The following is a 20,002-nucleotide window of genomic DNA, read 5'->3' as shown; positions in this document are numbered from 1 at the left end:
GTTATGTCCATATGATTGAAGTTTGGGAGACTGACAGATGGATTTGCCAAATGTTACAGTTCAGTTGTCTGAGAACTTGGTTCACAGCCTTATTTCCCATTTAAAGACTATCTGACTCACATGCAGTTCATAGGATCTGAACCCTGCTGTAATCTAGGGAGAACCTGCATGTGGAAAAGTCTAGTTATTAACAGAAATTTATTTGGAGATTTTGCACGGAATATCCCCTTCTAGCCCTTCAAACAACACTGCCCAACAAACCCGACAACCCCCAATTTAACCCTCACCTAATCACAGGAAAATTTAGAATGACTGATTAACCTACCAACCAGTACGTCTTTAGACTGTGGGAAGAAACCAGAGAAAACCCATGCACACAATGGGGAGGACATGCAGACCCCTTACGGATGAACTCCATCAGAATTGAACTCCAAACTCTGAAGCCCCGAACTATAATAGTGTCACATTAAATAGATAGATAGATACTTTATTCATCCCCATGGGGAAATTCAACTTTTTTCCAATGTCCCATACACTTGTTGTAGCAAAAACTAATTACATACAATACTTAACTCAGTAAAGAATATGATATGCATCTAAATTACTATCTCAAAAAGCATTAATAATAGCTTTTAAAAAGTTCTTAAGTCCTGGCGGTAGAATTGTAAAGCCTAATGGCATTGGGGAGTATTGACCTCTTCATCTTGTCTGAGGAGCATTGCATCGATAGTAACCTGTCGCTGAAACTGCTTCTCTGTCTCTGGATGGTGCTATGTAGAGGATGTTCAGAGTTATCCATAATTGACCGTAGCCTACTCAGCGCCCTTCGCTCAGCTACCGATGTTAAACTCTCCAGTACTTTGCCCACGACAGAGCCCACCTTCCTTACCAGCTTATTAAGACGTGAGGCGTCCCTCTTCTTAATGCTTCCTCCCCAACACGCCACCACAAAGAAGAGGGCGCTCTCCACAACTGACCTATAGAACATCTTCAGCATCTCACTACAGACATTGAATGACGCTAACCTTCTTAGGAAGTACAGTCGACTCTGTGCCTTCCTGCACAAGGCATCTGTGTTGGCAGTCCAGTCTAGCTTCTCGTCTAACTGTACTCCCAGATACTTGTAGGTCTACTTGTAACCACTGTGCTACCATAGGTACTCAGTATGTAATTAGTCAGGGCTCCCAATCAGGTCTGGGTCTGTACTCGCTGGAATTTAGAACGATGAGGGGGGGATCTCATTTGAAACCTTTCGATTGTTGAAAGGCCTAGACAGAGTATGCGTGGAAAGGATGTTTCCCATGATGGAGGAGTCTAGGACAAAGGGTACAGCGTGGAGAATTTGTGGAATTTATTACCAAATGCAGTTGTAGAGGTCAGGTGGTTGGGTGCATTTAAGGTGGAGATTGAGAGGTTCTTGATTGGCTGTGGCATCAAAGGGGAGAGGCCAGGAGGGGAATAAAGGATCATCCATGATTGAATGGCAGAGCAGACTTGATGGGCCAAATGGCCTAATTCTGCTCCCATATCTTGTGGTCTTACGGTCTAATAACTGTTCCTGAACCTGGTGGTGTGAGTCCTGAGGCTCCTGTACCTTCTTCCCAATGGCAACAGCAATAAGAGAGCATGACCTAGCTGGTGCGAGGCTGAAGATTGATGCTGTTTTCCTGTGACAATGCTGTATAAGGATGTGCTGAGTAGTGGAGAGGACTTTACTCGTGATGGACTGGGTGATATCCCTTCTTGCTGTAGGATTTTCCAGTCAAGGGTATTGGTGTTTCCATATTGTGATGCAGCCAGTCAATATACTGTCCACCATACTTGTATTGAAGTTTGTCAAAGTATTAGATGTGAGATGTCTTCTAAGTTACTCTCTCTGTGTTCTTATTTGTTCATTCCTTATCTAGTATGGTGAGAATAGTTCCAGGGGCAGTGTTTTGTACTGTGTGTGGGATATGGGAAGTCTGGGAGAATTCTAGTCTCCCAGATAAACACATCTACACCAGATGTACTGTGCGACTGGTCCTGAGGGAACGTATTAAGAAACTGGAGCTACACCTTGATGGCCTTCAACTCATATGGGAGAATGAGGAGATGATAGGCAGGAGCTACGGGGAGGTAGTTACCTCTAGGGTGCAGGAGATGGGTAACTGGGGGACTGTCAACAGAAGGAGGGGTAATGTACAGCCAGTGCTGAGTACATCTGTGGCCATTCCCCTCAGTAATAAATAGACAACTTCAGATACTATTGAAAGGGCGATCTACAGGGGGCAGAGCCACAGTGTCCGCGTCTGTGGCACTGAGTCTGGTGCTGTGCTCAAAGAGATTCTTTTGTCAGAGGAACAGAGACAAGGTTCTGTGGGCACAACAGGGACACTCGGATGGTACATATTGGAACCAATGACAAAGGTAGACAAGGTGAGGAGGTCCTGAAGAGAGATTTTAGGGAGTTGGGTAGAAAGTTGAGAAACAGGACTTACAGGGTAATAATCTCTGGATTGCTGCCTGTGCTGCACTGCCAGTGAGGGTAAGAATAGGATGATTTGGCAGGTGAATGCATGGCTTAGGAACTGGTGCAGGGAGGAGGGGTTCAGATTTATGGATCATTGGGATCTCTTCTGGGGAAAGTATGACCTGTACAAACCGGACAGGTTACACCTGAACCTGAGGGGGGGGTCCAATATCCTTGCTGGCAGGTTGGCTATAGTTGGTGGAGTGGGTTTAAACTAATTCTACAGAGGGTTGGGAACTAGAGTGATAGAGCTGAAGACAAAGTCGTTGGTTACAAACAGAGGCGATGTGTAGTGGGACTCCGAGCAAGAAGAGACTGATGACAGGGCAGAATTGTCAACAGGATGATTTGCAACGTAAAAGGTGGACAAAATCAAAAAGGGTGAAACAGGACTGAAGGTGTTATCTTTGAATACACACGGTACACGGAATAAGGTGGATCAACTTGTGGTACAGTTACAGATTGGCATGTATAATGCAGGCATCACTGAATCATGACTGAAAGAAGATTAGAGCTGGGAGCTTAATGTTCAAGGACAGGCAGGAAGGCAAAGGCGATGGTGTGCTGTGTTGGTAAAAATTTAAATTCCGTCATTAGAAAGGGGTGATTAAGGGTCAGAAGGTGTTGAATCATTGTGGATAGAGCTAAAGAACTGCAAGGGTAGAAAGACCCTGGTGAGAGTTGTATACAAACACCCTAACAGTAGTAAGAGTGTGGCCTACAATTTATAACGGGAGATAGAAAATGCATGCCAAGATGGCAATGTTACAGTAGTCATGGGTGACTTCAATATGCAGGTAGATTGGGAAAATCAGGTTGATGCAGGGTTCAGAGAGGGGGAAATTTCTGGAAAGCCTACGAGGTGGCTTTCTAGAGCAGCTCGTAGTTGAGGCCTCTAGAGGATCAGCTATTCTGGATTGGGTGTTGTGCAATGAACTGGAACTGATTAGAGAGCCTACGGTAAAAGAACCCTGAGGGGAAAGTGATCAAAATATGATCGAATTCACCCTGAAATTTGAGAAGGAGGAGCTAAAGTCAAGATGTATCAGCATTACAGTGGAATAAAGGAAATTACAGGAGCATGAGAGAGGAGTTGGCCAGAATTGATTGGAAAAGAACACTGGCAGGGACGAGAGCAGAGCAGCAATGGCTGGAATTTCAGGGAGCAATTCGGAAGGCACGGGATATATACATCCCAAAGAGGAAGAAGTATTCTAAAGGAAAGATGACAGAATCGTGGCTAGGGAGGTCAAAGCCAGCGAGAGGGCAAATAATAGAGCAAAAATTAGTGAGATTAAAGGATTGTGAAGCTTTTAAATACCAAAAGAAAGCAACTAAAAAATTATTAACAAGCTAAAGATGGAATATGAAAGTAAGCTAGCCAGTAATATTAAAGAGGACACCAAAAGTTTCTTAAGGTACATAAAAGTGTAAAAGAGAGGCAAGAGTGGACATTGGACCGCTGGAAACGATGCCAGAGAGATAGTAATGGGGGACAAGGAAATGGCGGAAAAATTGAATAAGTGTTTTGCACCAGCCTGCACTGTGGAAGACACTAGCAGTATGGTGGAAGTTCCAGGTATCAGGGGTTATGAAGTGTGTGAAGTTACCATAACTAAGGAAAAGGTTCTTGGGAAACTGAAAGGTCTGAACGTAGATACACCTGGACCAGATGGTGTACAATCCAGGGTTCTGAAAGAGGTGGCTGAAGCAATCGTGGAGGCATTAGTAATGATCTTTCAAGAATCACGAGTTTCTGGAATGGTTCCAGAAGATTGGAAAAATGCAAATATCACTCCATTCTTCAAGAAGGGAGAGAAGCAAAAGAAAGGAAATCATCGGCCAGTTAGTCTGACCTCAGTGGTTGGAAAGATGTTGGAGTCAATTAAGGATGAAGTCTCGGGGTACTTGGAAGCACATGATAAAATGCAATAGTCAGCGTGGTTTCCTCAAGGGAAAATCTTGTCAGACAAATCTTTCTTTGAAGAAGTAACAAGCAGGATAGACAAAGGAGAATCGGCTGATGTTGTGTACTTGGATTTTCAGAAGAGCTTTGACAAGGTGCCACATGTGAGGATGCTTAGCAGCCATGAGCTCCTGGAATTGCAGGAAAGATTTTAGCATGGATAAAGCAGTGGCTGAATGGCAGAAGGCAAAGTGGGTTGACTGGCTGCCAATGACTTGTGGTGTTCCACAGGGGTACGGGTTGGGACAGATTCATTTTCTGATTTGGATGATGGAATTGATGGCCTTGTTGCAAAGTATGCATATGATATGAAGATAGATAGAGGGGCAAGTAGTTTTGATGAGATAGGCTACAGAGGGACTTGAACAGATTAGGAGAATGGGCAAAGAAGTGGCAGGTGAGTGTATGATCAAACACTTTGATAGAAGAAATGAAAGGGTTGACTATTTTCTAAATGGAGAGAAATAGATCAATCTGAGATGCAAAGGGACTTGGGAATCCTTGTGCAGGATTCCCTAAAGGTTAATTTGCTGGTTGAGTCTGTGGTGAGGAAGGCAAATGCAATGTTAGTGTTCATTTCAAGAAGACTAGAATATAAAAGCAAGGATGTAATGTTGAGACTTTATAAAGCATTGGTGAGTCCTCACTTGCAGTATAGTGAGCAGTTTTGGCTCCCTTATTTTATCCATAAGACATAGGAGCAGAATTAGGCCATCTGGCCCATCAAGTCTGTTCTGCCATTTAATCATGGCTGATCCTTCTTTATTTATCTTCTCTTCAACTCCAGTTCCCAGCCTTCTCCCTGTAACCATTGATGCCATGTCCAATCAAGAACCTATCAATCTCTGTCTTAAATACACCCAACGACCTGGCCTCCACAGCTGCCTGTCAGAACAGATTCCACAAATTCACCACCCTCTTTTTCTAGACTCTCCTGAAAAACATCCTTTCCACATCTACTCTGTCTAGTTTTCAATGAGATCCCTGCTCATCCTTCTGAATTCCAGCGACTACAGACCCAGAGCCATAAAACATTCCCTGTATGATAGCCCTTTTATTCCTGGAATAATCCTTGTGAACCTCCTCTGAACACTCTCCAAAGCCAGCACATCTTTTCTCAGATTAGAGGCCCAAAACTGTTCACAATACTCAAGGTGAGGCCTCACCAGTGCCTTATAAAGCCTCAGCATCACATCCTTGCTCTTGTACTCTAGACTTCTTGAAATGAATGTTAACATGGCGGTTGCCTTCCTCACCACCGACTTAACCTGCAAATTAACCTTCAGGGTGTCCTGCACAAGGTCTCAGATTCCTGGATTTTCTCCCAATTTAGAACATAGTCCGCACATTTATTTCTACTACCAAAGTGCATGACCATGTATTTTCCAACATTGTATTTCATTTGCCACTTTCTTGCCCATTCTCCTAATCTTCATCCTACCTGATTCCTCAACACTACCAGCCCCTCCTCCAATCATCGTATCATCTGCAAACTTGGCAACAAAGCCATCTATTCCATCATCTAAATCATTGATATTCAGCATAGAAAGAAGTGGTCCCAACACTGACACCCTGCGGAACACCACAAGTCACTGGCAGCCAACCAGAAAAGGATTCTTTTATTCCTACCCACTGCCTCCTACCAATCAGCCAATGCGCTGATCATGTTAGTAACTTCCCTGCAATATCATGGGCTCTTCAAAGGCCTTCTGAAAGACCAAATATACAACATCCACTGCATCTTCTTTATCTATCCTACTTGTAATCTCCTCAAAGAATTCCAACAGGTTTGTCAGGCAGAATTTTCCCTGAAGGAAACCATGCTGACTTTGTACTATCTTGTCCTGTGTCACCAAGTACTCCATCACCTCATCCTTAACAATTGACTCCAACATCTTCCCAGCCACTGAGATCAGGCTAACTGGTCTATAATTTCCTTTCTGCTGCCTTCCTCCTTTCTTAAAGAGTGGAGTGACATTTGCAAAATTCCAGTCCTCTGGCACCATGCCAGAGTCCAGTGAGTTTTGAAAGATCATTTCTAATGCCACCACAATCTCAAACACTACCTCTTTCAGAACCCTCGGGTGCAGTTCCTCTGGTCCAGGTACTTATGTACCTTTAGGTCTTTCAGCTTTTTGAGCACCTTCTGTCTTATAACGGTAACTGCACCCACTTCTCTTCCTTCACACACTACAACATCAGGCACACTGCTAGTGATGCAAAATACTCATTTAGTTCATCAGTCTTCTCCTTGTCCCCTGTTATTATTTCTCCTGCCTCATTTTCTAGTGGTCCTATATCCACTCTCATTTCTGTGTTATTTTTAACATGCTTGAAAAAAACTTTTACTATCCACTGTGATATTATTTGCTATCTCGCTTTCATATTTCATCTTTTCCCTTATAATGATTTTTTTAGTTGCTCTCTCTGGGTTTTTATCTTAGAAGGAATGTACTGAAACTGCAGAAGGAGTTTCACGAAAATGATTCCAGGATTAAACGGCTTGTCATATGAAGAGCATTTGATGGCTCTGGGACTGTATTCACTAGGATTCAGAAGAATAAAGTTTGACCTCGTTGAAACCTGTCGAATGGTGAAAGGCCTTGATAGAGTGGATGTGGAGACGATATTTCCTGTGGTGGGAGAGTCTAAGACCAGAGGACACAGCCTCAGAATAGAGGGTCGTCCTTGTAGAACGGTGATGAGGAGGAATTTCTTTACCAGAGAGTGGTGAATCTGTGGAATTCTTTGCCACAGGCAGCTGTGGAGCCCAAGTTTTTATGTATATCAAAGGAAGAGGTTGATAGCTTCTTTATTGGTGAGAGCATGAAGGGATACAGGGAGAAGGCAGGAGATGAGGGGAAAAATGGATCAGCCATGTTAAAGTGGTGAAGCAGACTTGATGGGCCAAATGGCCTAATTCTGCCCCTGTATCTTATGGTCTTAAGTCAGGCCGAATCTTCACAGATACCTGTGCAAGTGGAGGTGCTGCCATGCTTCCTTCGTAATTGCATTTACGTGCTGGGCCCAGGGCAATTCCTCTGTAATAGAAACATAGAAAATAGGTGCCGGAGTAGGCCATTCGGCCCTTCGAGCCTGCACCGCCATTCAGTATGATCATGGCTGATCAACCAACTCAGAACCCTGTACCTACTTTCTCTCCGTACCTCCATTAATTATTTTTTAATTATTAATATTTTAATAATTAATATTATTAAGTTATTAATGATGACGCCAAGGAATTTAAGGTTGCTGACCCTCTCCACCTCTGATCCCCAGATGAGGACTGGCTTATCGATTTCTGATTTCCTCCTGCTGAAGTCACTAATCAGTCATTGTCATTGAGTAAGACTGTTGTTATGGCACTACTCAGCTAAATTTTCAATCTCCCTCCTACCTGCTGATCCATCACCACCTTTAATTCGGCCCATGACAGTGATGTTGTCAGCAAACTTAAATATGGCATTGGAGCTGTACTTAGCCACACAGTCAGAAGTGTAAAGTGAGTAGAGCAGGGGGGGGGTTGAGCACACAGCCTTGTGGTGCACCTGTGCTGATGGAGATTGTGGAGGAGATGTTGCCAATCCAAACTGACTGGTGTCTGCAAGTAAGGAAATCCAGGGTCTTGTTTCACAAGGAGCTATTGAGGCTAGGGTTTAGAAGCTTACTGATTAGTTTTGAGGGGATGATATTATTGAATGCTAAGCTTTAGTTGATAGAGTGCCTCCTGATTTATGCATCTTTACTGTCCAGATGTTCCAGGGTTGAGTGAAGAGCCATTGAAATGACATCTGCTATGGACTTGTTGTGCTAGTAGTCAAATTGGAGTACACCCAAGTCACTTCTCAGGCAGGAGTTTATGTTTCATCTCCAACCTCTCAAAGCACTTCTTCACAGTGGATGTAGGTGCTGCTGGACGATAGTCATTAAGGCAGGTTACCACATTCTTCTTGGGCACCAGTATATTTGAAGTCTGTTTGAAGCAGTTGGGGTAGCGTAGTGGTTAGAACAATGCTTTACAGTGCCGGCGACCCAGGTTCAGTTCCTGCAGCTGTCTGTAAGGAGTTTGCACGTTCTCCCCGTGACCGCATGGGTTAATTGGTCATTGTAAATTGTCCCATGATTAGGCTAGGATTAAATCGGGGGGTTGCTGGGTGGTGTGGCTCGAAGGCCAGAAGGGCCTACTCCACGCTGTATCTCAATAGATAAAACAAGTCGGGCAACAACGCTTCATCACGACTGGAAAGGGAGAGGGAAGAAACCAGAATGTTGGGGGGGGAGTGGGGGAAGAGTGTGGAAGGGGTACAAGCTGGCTTGGTGATAGGTGAAGTCAGGTGAGGGGGAAAGATTTAGGGCTGAGGAAGGAGGAATCTGGTAAGAGAGGAGAATGGACCATGGGAGAACATGAAGGAAAGGGAACGCCAGAGGAAGGCGATAGGCAGGTGAGAAGAAGGGGCAAGAGGGGAGCCAGAATGGAGAATGGAAGAAGAGAGAAGGGAGAGGGGAGAGGAAATTATCGGAAATGAGAGAAATAGATGTTCATGCCATGTGTCATCCGACATTGCAAAGAGAGATTAGCTGGTCAGCATCATATCACTGTTTGTGTAAGTTTTATACTTTGGCCACCACTGAAGATCCTGTCAGGTGGTGTTACTGCAGCATCAAACTCAAGAAACATTAACATCCCACAGTCTGCAGCCTGAATACACGTCAAAGTCCGTCAAAATGCATGAGCAGCATCTTACAGAGACTAATCAGACAGAAAAATATCTCTGCCTATCTCTATATGCAAATAAAAATTGAGTGAAGCAGCATGCGTGAAGAAGAACACGTTGATAGAAGATTGCTGCATGTAAATGGGTTGTCGTATGAGTGACGCGGTAGTACGCGGTAGTGCTTTAGGTCACCAGCATTTGAGTTCGCTCCCCTCCACTGTCTGTAAGGAGTTTGTACATTCTCCCGGTGACCGTGTGAGTCTCCTCTGGGTTTCCTCCTACAGTCCGAAGACATATGGGTTAGGATTACTAAGTTGTGAGCAATTATTTTTTAAAATTTTATTTAGAGATACAGCGCAGAAATGGCCCTTCCAGCCCAATGAGCCGTGACCCCCAGCAACCCACCTACTTTACCCTAGCCTAATCCCCGGACAATTTATAATGACTGTTTAGCCTCCTAACCAATACATCTTTGGAATGTGGGAGGAAACCGGAGCAGCCAGAGGGGTGCCAGAAGCACGGTGACACTTACGGGCTCCCCCTTGGATTGTGTTGGTTGTTGACACATACAGTACATTTCACTGTACCATACAATACAAACACTGTTTCAGTGTACATGTGACAAATAAGGCTTATCTTTTAATCCTGCACTGATGATCTTAATGAGGTTTCAGAGGAGGAGTTCATTGTGCAAAAGTTATTTCATCACATATTTAGTTTTTGATACCTCTGCCGGGGGAGAGAATTTTCCTACAATCTACCCTATTTGAAATTTAAAGAAAGCAAAGAAAGAGGATCGTGCAGCATTAGTGAAGCCGGGAAGGGCATTTTATTAGTGTTAGTGAAGCCGGGAAGGGCATTTTATTAGTGAAACCGGGAAGGGCATTTTATTAGTGAAGCCGGGAAGAGCGTTTTATTAGTGAAGCCGGGAAGGGCATTTTATTAGTGAAGCCGGGAAGGGCATTTTGTTAGTGGAATCAGAAAAGGTACATTATTAGTGGAATAGGGAAAAGAATTATAATCATCAGTCATCGGATTTTTGTCTCTTCTTTCCGGAGATGCATGCTCATGAGAGATGCTACGATAAGTTTTTGGTGCTAGATACAGCTTTGAACTCTTGAGTAAATTTGGGCTTTTATAAAGAGTAAAGAATTGTTAAAATTCAAGATTGTTTATTGTCACTCTTAGTACATGAGCACAAAGGAGAGTAAAATAACTGTTGCCCCGGATCTGATGCAGCTTAAAACACAAAATGCATAAAGACCACTGTGGAAAAAAGAACAAGAAGTTTAATTACAAGAGTAGAACAGCAATTCTTGGAGTAAAATGAGCAGGTCAGGCAGCATCTATGGAAAGTATTAAACCGGGGTGGTCAACCTTTTACATTCCATGCATCAATCTCTTCATGCACAAGTTCAGATGCGCCATACAACTCTTGTACCCCCATTCAATTCTTGTAAAAATATGTTAATATAGACATATTTAGCATTTTTCATGATATATTGATTTAATATAAAAACAAGATAAACATTACTTTCCTTAATGAGACTTTTAACAAATATATTTTGTCTTTTAATTTCTTCCTTTTTCTTAATCACATATTCTTTCCATAACTCAGACCCAAGCATGAGCTTCAGTTTTCCTTCTATTTCAGTCTGATGTTGTGTTTTATAGTGTCTATTAAGGTCAAGTTTTCTATTATGTGAGAAAGTGTTTTCACAAACAATGCACAACGGTTTTCCTGACGGACCCGCTATAAATAAGAACTCATTTTCCCACTGTTCATTGAACTCATGCTTACTGTCACTTCCTGCTTTTCTTTTGCACAGTGATGGGTAACTGAATGTAAAAACAAGGCTTAATTTTCGAAAAAGTACAAAACTGCAAATGTTCACAAAGGATGAACAAAGCACAACTCCGCAGCGCACCAGTGTCAATTGTAAACTAACTGGCAAAAACCTGCAACGCACCGCTGGTGCAGACGCCTGGCGCCTCAGGATCAAACAAGTATCAAACGTGTATTGAACAGTTATGGAACGACTGCAGAACAAAAGTCCTTCTTCCCTAGTTTGACTCATTGAACTTTTTTAATTGAAAACAGATTAACGTGAAAGAAGATAACATTCGCCAAAAGATGTGCATGAAATAATAAAATCACTAAAAATAATTACTAAGTTTTAGATTTATTCTCAGTAAACCCATTTCTAGCTCTAAGCTACTTGAATTCCTGTTATAGATTTTCTTTTCTACAAATTGGTTTTTGGTTAATACTTTTTGCATGAGTAGGTTTACTTTTTTATTATTATCACTGGGGTGCAATGTGCCACTTCTAATCATCCAATGCACCACTTTTGGCGCATGCACCATAGGTTGGCCATCCCTGTATTAAACACTCAGTGTTCTGGGCTGAAACTCTTCTCTCGACTGTTTATTCCTGTCGATAGATGCTGCCTGACCTGCTGAGTTCCTCCAGTATTTTGTGTGTGCGGGCGTGTGTTGATCTATGGAAGGGATTCAGGAGAGCAGAGGGAGACAGTGGGGTCAAATCTACGTTTAAAAATTTCTCAGAGTGTTGTATTGTAAATGGTAAGAGAGGTGATTGTCAGAAATAGATAACTGGCTACTCCTTTAAGAGAGAGAGAAGGTCAGAGGGAGACAGCATGGAGACAGGCCTTTCGGCTGGCTGAGTTTGTGGTGACCATCAGACAGCCATTTACACTAATCCTACATTAATGCTGTTTTTTAAAGTGATCTTCCACACTTTCTCATCAACTGCCCCTAAATTCTACCTCGAAGTTCAAAGTACATTTATTATTAAAGTATGTATAAATTATACAACCTTGAGATTCATCTGCTTACAGGCAGCCACAAAACAAGAAACCCGAAAGAGCCCATTTTTTAAAAAAGACCAACACCAAACGCAGAGAGAGAAACAAAACACAAATCATGCAAACAGTAAAAACAAGCAACAGCATTCAGAGTGAAATTGAGAGTCCGTAGACCTGAAGGGTCAGAACACCCGGAGCAGGCCCAAAGCCTCAGCTCAGTTCATCACTCCATCGTCTTCTGAGGTTTTATGGCGTCTGGCAAGCAGCTTTAAGGTGCATTATTGCCACCTTCTGAACTGGAGTGTGGGTCAGCATATCTAAATCCTATATATTTGTATCAAATTCTATATATTATAAAACCTATATTCTTAAGAAACCGCATGGTATTAAAGCAAAAGATCTTGTGATCTTTCCTGTTATTCTACCACTCACCTATACATAAAGGGCAATTTACAGTGATCCATTAACCTACCAACCGACACAACTTTGGGATGTGGAAGTAAACCAGAGCACTTAGAGGACGCTCACATGGTCACTGGGGAGAACGTGCAAACTCCACACGGACAGTACTCCCAGCTCAGGAGCGAACGCAGGTCTCTGATGCTCTGAAGCAGAGAATCGAGCAGCCAAACCACTGTGTTGCCCTTATTTCTTTCAACACTTTGCAGAGCTGATTATCATCGTCGTTAATGAATAGAAAATTTTATGAAGCAAAACAGACAGTTGAATCAGAAAATCAAATCTCACACTCAAACCAGAAGAACCTCTAGTTTGGCTGCGACCTCTAATTGCACACAGTAGGTTATCAACAGCAGTCTATCTAATACCAGCCATACGATTTTGAATTGTATTCAGATCCTAGAGTATTAACACAAAGCAGAGGTTGCAGTTGTCTCATTGAGAGATTTATCCGAGGCCTCATAACTGCAGTTACCTTTGAGGCTTTTCCAAGTTACTAATTTTAGATTTATTTAAGTTTGTTGAACAAGTGCTGCTTAAAACACTTCTAACCCTATTATCAACAGGCTAATTACTTTGATTTTACTATAGCCCATGATTTTAAGATTTTGATTTTGACCCTCTTGGCTGTGAATGATTTGTATCCTTGAAGCATAATTTAATCTTTCATTGAACCCAGAACCAGCCAGAGCAGATGTGTGGCTCTATTCTGGCTAGAAATGGTTGACATGACAAATATTTAATTGTCATTATCAAATTAGATTTTCACATATCCATTTAGAAGCTTTATTTAATTCAGCATTATGCTTTTGTTTTTTTTTAAAGTTATATTTATTAAAATTAAGCCTGAAGCTGGTCTTGGTTGTTAATGCAAGCAAGGCATTTCACTGCATGTTTCAGTGTACATGTGATAAACAAATGAATCGGAATCTGAATATGTTAAGGACAACTTTACACACTGTGGTCACTTTATTGGGTGCCCCCAGTAGCTAATAAAGTGACCACTGATTGTATGTTGGTGGTTTTCTTCTGCTGTAGCCCGTCCACTTCAAGGCTTAAGAGCAACACACACAAAATGCTGGGGGAACTCAGCAGGCCAGGCAGCATCTATGGGGAAAAAAAAGTACAGTCGACGTTTCGGGCCAAAACTCTTCGTCGGGACACGAGGGATTTCTTCATCCAGAGAGTGGTGAATCTGGAATTCGTTGCCACAGGTGGCCGTGGAGGCCGAGTCATTGGGTATATTTAAGGCAGAGGTTGATAGCTTCTTGATTAAATAGGTCACGAAAGGATATGGGGAGAAGGCAGGAGACTGGGGCTGAAAGGCAAATGGATCAGCCATGATGAAATGGCAGAATATAGACTTGATGGGCCAAATGGCCTTATTCTGCTCCTATATCTAATGGTCTAATTTGGACATTAACTTCCTACAAATTAAAGCCGTAGCCGTGGACAGCGGCATGGGTCCTGGCTCTGTCTGCCATTTCATTGCTACATGAAACCAACTACACTCAGTCTCCGCATAGCGGTGATTCATTACAATACAGTTATTCAATTTTTTATTGAAATTTTTAAACATAACAAAAATTCATTCTAAACCATACTTAAAGCTTTTCAAGAATGGCCACCATTACAGTAAACATTCAATCAGCCAATGAGAGCACTTTACATATGCTCTGAGCCCCTCACAGCCAATCACGTATTAGTTCACGCTCTGCCTCCCCTGCATGTGTAAACTTTCTTGCTTCCTCACCAATTTATTCCATTTTATTCGCCTTTAATGTCTGGAAAACGGTCTGCAACTTCCAGTGAGGGGAGTACATCAAAGATGTCTAGGAAAAGATTAGCATGGATGTGAAACGGCAGGTGATACGGCGTGAGTATGTTAATGCTGACAATGTTGAAGAGTTACTGCATTCTCATGGTGAGAGCCTTAATAACGAAGAGCTTCGAGAATTGGCAGAGCTACACATCCTGGGTGAATCAGAAGACACAGATGGAGAAGAGGAAACACCAGCAAGAAACCTCACCACAAAATTTCCTCGCACTAGCATCACCACAACCACACAAATCAGGAACCAGTTCATCGATAATGACCCTGACTGGGAACAAAGCAATAAGGCAAAGAGAGGTGTTCTCGACATGATTTCCTGCTACTGAAAACTGCTTCGTGAGAGGAAACTTAAGCAAAAGCAGTCAAATCTCGACGCCTGCTTGAAGAAGAAGCCAAAGTTAGAAGAGGACCCACAGCCTGGTCCTTCCTCTCAGATGTAACCAACACCCGCCTCCCGCCGCTGCTGCTACTCCGCTGGTAGAGGTTAGGCCTATTTGTGTGTTGGTTACTCCACAAATTACTGTGTATGCAGAAAATAATATTTCATATATCTCAGGTTTGATTTTTTTTAATCAGGCACACATGTCCATTTACGTCATATTATAGTGACCCCGCACAGCGCTGATTTACATTGCATCCTCAGCATTAAGTGGGGTCTGAGTATCCCAGTTTGGCACGCCTCCACCATTTCTTTCTCTGATCCACGTGATTTCCCTTTCAACTGTCCTTCTGTCTTGGTCCATCTGAAGAGTTAAATTATCAAAGTTATTAAAAGTAAAAGATTACCAAAACCAGAATGAATGGCAGAAGCAGAAATGCCAACAGCATTAAGTATCAAGACAAGCCCTTAAATCGCCTAGGCTGCGTGCCAGTTCCTGGACGTGGGATTATTAAAATGATAGCCCAGGTGTCAGCTTGAACATGATGGGCTGAACAACTCTTCTAATCACTGCTTAGCTCAGTGACAGTGCTATTCATGCATCCAGCACTCTGTGTAAAAAGCTTACCTCCAACATCAGGCCTATACCGTCCTCCATTCTCCTTAAAGTTATGACCACTCGTGTTTGCCATTTCTGCCTTGGGGAAAAAGTCTCTGGTTGTCCACTTGGTCTATGCCTCTTATCTTACACATCTTTATCAAGGCTCTTCTTATCCTCCTTTGCTCCAAAGAGAAAAGCTCGCCTAACCTATCCTCACAAGGCATGCTTTCCAATTGAGGCAACATCTTGGTAAATCTCTTCTGCATCTTCTGTAAAGTTTCTATATCTTTCCTATAATGAGGCAACCAGAACTGAACACAAGTGTGGTCTAATCAAGGTTTTATAGAGCTACAACATCACTTCACAGTCCATGAACTCAATACCATGACTAATGAAGATAACACCTTCATTCTCTGGGGGTGCCCCCTCAATAGTGCAGGTGTGTGCTATTTGCCTGTCGTTGACTACACGCTGCAAGTTTTAGCCTTGTACCTTGCGTTTTGCAACAGGTTTTTCCATACTGTGGTATTGGAGAGCGTCCAGAGGAGGTTCTGAGAATGATCCAGGGAATGGAAGAGTTAACATATGAGGCGCATTGGACGGCTCTGAGCCTGTGCTCACTGGAGTTTAGAACGATGCAGGCAGATCTCATTGAAACCTATCGACTATTGAAAGGCCTAGATAGAGTCGACGTGGAGAGGATGTTTCCTATTGTGGAGAAGTGTAGGACCCCAGGGCACAGCCTCAGTCCCTTTAGAACAGAGATGAGGAGGAATTTCTATAGGAGGTGAATCTGTGGAATCCGTTGGCACGGACAGCTGTGGAGGCCCTGCCACTGGGCATAGTTAAGGCAGAAGTTGTTATGTTCTTGATTAGTAAGGGTGCCAATGGTTATGAGAAGAAGACAGGAGAATGGGGCTGAGAGGGAAAATAAATCAGCCATGATGGAATGGTGGAGCAGGCTTGATAGGCTAAATGGCCAATTCTGCTTCTATGTCTTAAGCTTTGTGAAAGTTAGGAAGAGGCTGATTTATACACAGGAGCAAGCTATACATTTGGATTTTACCATAATAGGAATGTTCTCTTTGCTTGTTACTTCACATAACAGTAGAACAGATCGAGTTACCGATAGAACTGGTACCCAAACTCAACAACTGATTTAACACAAAAAGGTATTTTGTAAACTGCTGTTAAATTTGAAGGACTGTATTCATTGATGTTTTCAATTTAACATAAATACCGATCACATAATTGATTGTGAGAAGAGAAGCTGTGTACTGGTTAATTTAATAAAACTCACAGCTTGTAACTCAGCGGATTAACTGAGTCAGACTATTGAGTAGATCAGATTCCAGAATTAATGTTTAATACCATTAGGTGTGTTAGAGCCTCAGTATTCTATTTTGTTAACATTTATGCCAACCAAGATGAAGAATGTTAGTGTTGGCATCGTTGCAGTAGTTAAATTTGGGATTCTATCCAACAGAGTTCATTGAGTTGAGTATGGTGTACTCTATGCAGCCCTCTGAATAGATCCATATGCAGTGATAGCCATTGGATTGGAATTGGATTTTGTGTTGTGAAAGTGGAGCCCCAAGATAAGGAATTGTTCTGATATAGTGTTTATGGTCAATACCAGCCCTCTCCTTTTCCACTCATCTATGTCACTTGGAGAGAAATGGATGGAAATCGGAAGATAAGGGAAGGCAGATAACTGATCATTTCAAAAATGTCCCATTCTTCAGTAGAAAACATGTCCTATGTCTGCCAGGTAAGGGACTGATAGCTCTTTTAGAGAAAACCCATGGCACAGAAGAGGACTTTCCAAGCCAACTTGTTTCAGCTGCTTTTCAAGACCCACACAAAGCTCCACCACTATTTTTTACCTTCGTCGTAAGTCCTTCCCTTTCCTTTCCTCCAAGTGTTTAGCGCGTTCCCCTTGAAGGTCTCATCTGTTGAGAGAGCGAACGAGTAAAGTTGTGTCCTGCATTGGGTGAGTTCAGAGGATAAAGCCATGCCAGAGATAATGAGATAGAATGTTTAGCCAGGCATTGAATCAGATGTTGGGGGGGGGAAAAACACTCCAACAGAAGAGATTCTACAGATGTTGGAAATCCAGAGTAACACACACGAAATGCTAGAGGAACGCTACAGATCAGGCAGCACCGATGGAAAGGAGTAGAGTCGATGTTTCAGGTTGACACCCTTTATCAAGACTGGAAACGAATAAAGGGGAGAAGCCAGAATTCACGAAGGGTCTCAGCCCAAAATGTCAGCTTTTTATTCCTTTCTATAGAAGCTGCCTGACCTGCTGAGTTCCTCCGGCATTTTGTCAATGGGACAGTGAGCTTTCTTAATCCATAGGTTCGGCTGGCATTTGTACTCAGGGAAGTTGATGGAGCTTAAACACATGGTTCAATATCTGGGATATCTTTAACTTGTGAAGGGAAGATCACGTATACTGACTAGCTCGCTCAGAGTCTAGAAAAGAAAGGTGAACAGTGTCAAAGAATACGATTGGATAGTACTTGTCAAAAGCAAACTTTTAGTATTGTGGGCAGAGATGTAAGCACAAATCTGCAGGCTCAGAAGCTGCACTCAAAAGCACTTCAGAATTTGTGGAATAGAAGCTAAAACATGGTTGTTGAAAAGATGCATCTGTGGGCATGAACCACATGTATGGAGTATATGTATAAATGCGTGGTTGGCATCCATCTGTCTCGAAGGACAGTGGATGATGATGGTCATCACCACAAGAGTGAACAGAAGGTATGGAGACCCTGAGATCCCCGATCGTCAAAGTCCCTCTCTCAGCCTCACCAGCGTAGTCCAAAGGAAAGCGTATGACGCAATACGTTTGGCACCAGCCTGGCTGCAGGAGCTGCCAGGAGGAAGTTCAGTGACGTCCAGCTGCCATAGATGCTCCTCCCTGGATTTGCTGTCTGGGTTTACTCCCGTAGCCTTCATTTGTCCCGAGGCTGCCCACAAGGCAGTGGGGCTATTTACCCACAGCTGGAGATCTGGTTCACAAACACCAGGGCATGTCCACACACCTGTTGGCCTGCGTGCTACGTGTACAGGGGCCAGACCCTCCTGAGCCCGAAAGGAGTTCAGCTTCCATGAGTCACTAATGAGGAGGCACTACATGAGGCTTGCTGTTGGAGAGGCTACGTACTGGCAGGGAGAGACCTACACATTCAGCTCTCCTTTTCGCAAGCCCGCTAGACAGCGGTGGAAGCTGAAAGAGAGAGTGACAAGCACTACCCACTGCACTACCACACCATAGAGGTATCACAACAACCATTTTGACACAAATGTGCGCATGTTAAGTATGTACGTGATTTAGAGTATATGTAGGGTGTAATAGTGGTGTGGTTAACTGCATGGGGTGCACCGTAGGGTAGTGGTTAGCGTCACTCTTTACAGCATCAGTTGTAAGATTGGGGTTCAATCCCCACCACCATCTGTGAGGAGTTTCTACCTTCCCCTCCCCCCCCCCATGACCTCATGAGTTTCCACCGGGTGCTCCAGTTTCCTCCCACTTTCCAAAGGTGTATGGGTGGGGGGGTTAGTGAGTTGTGGGCACTGGAAGCATGGTGACACTTGCAGGCTGTGCTCCACGATCTTAGCTGGTTTGATTTGAAGCAAACGACACATTTTACTGTGCGTTTTGAGGTACATGTGACAAATAAAGCTAATCTTTAAATCTTTATCTTTAATCTACTGGACCAGTAACGTAGAACCTTGGATGAACAACCTTGGGACCCGAGTTCAAATTCCACCAAGAAAGCCGTGGAATTCAAATTTTTAAAAAGTTACTAGTAATGATGGTCGCAAAGCAGATTTCTGGAAGGGACCTATCTGGTTCACCATGGTCTGTCAGGGAGAAAAATCTCTCCTTAGCTGGTCTGCTTCTTGTAACTATTGAGAGTTTTCTCTTAAATGGTCCAGCAAGCCAGTCAGTTGATAAACAGTAAATACTGACTTGCAGTGAATGTCCAAGTTCCAATAAATATTTTAAAAAAATACTATGCAGAGTGTATATTGTGTTTGTGTGAGTTTATACTGTATGCAAGTACGTGCATTATTTCAAACATGTTTCTGACGATGGCACGCTAGAGTAGCACTTAGTATAATTCTTTACAATGCATGCAACCTGGGTTCAATCCCACTGCTCTCTGCAGGGAGTTCGTATGCTCTCTCCGTGGCCACGTAGGTTTTCTGCGGGTTTGCTCCCACAGTCCAAAGAGTTAGGGATAGTGGATTGTGGGCATGTTATTGTTGGTGCCAGAAGCTTGGCAACACTTGCAGTCGGCCCTCAGTGTTTACTTTGAATTTTAAAATGTGTTGTTTGTGTTAATGACCAACACAGTCAGAGGATGTGCTGGGGGCCGATCACAAGTGTTGACTTTTGACGTAAGCATCGCATTTTACTTTTGTGACAAATAAAGCTGAAACCAGTTTCTCGTCAGCCGTTTAGTAGTACTGTTTCTCACAATGTCCAGAAGGTAGTGGTAGTAAGGCATGTCCATAAGGAAGGCCAGAGCTTTTCAGCTTCGTCTGTGCTTGTGTCAGTTCATTCTATTCAGAATCAGAATCAGGTTTATTATCACTGGGGAAAAAAACGTGCAACTACAGAAATACTGTATTTTTTTTTGAAAAGTGAGGTAGTGTCCAAAGCTTCAATGTCCGTTTAGGAATTGGATGG

At 43.0% G+C, this 20,002-nt stretch overlaps 1 protein-coding gene across 2 annotated transcripts in view; it reads left to right on the top strand.

Moving 5' to 3' along the window:
• The window catches only part of LOC140740839 (chromodomain Y-like protein 2), a 200,057-nt gene that overhangs the window by 106,039 nt on the left and 74,016 nt on the right, over positions 1-20,002 (top strand). The window lies entirely within an intron of this gene.

The sequence above is a fragment of the Hemitrygon akajei genome, chromosome 17, assembly GCF_048418815.1.
Source record: "Hemitrygon akajei chromosome 17, sHemAka1.3, whole genome shotgun sequence".
NCBI classification, from domain to species: Eukaryota; Metazoa; Chordata; class Chondrichthyes; order Myliobatiformes; family Dasyatidae; genus Hemitrygon; species Hemitrygon akajei.
The sequence above is the reverse complement of the archived record's forward strand: the minus strand, read 5'-3'. Positions and strand labels throughout refer to the sequence as shown.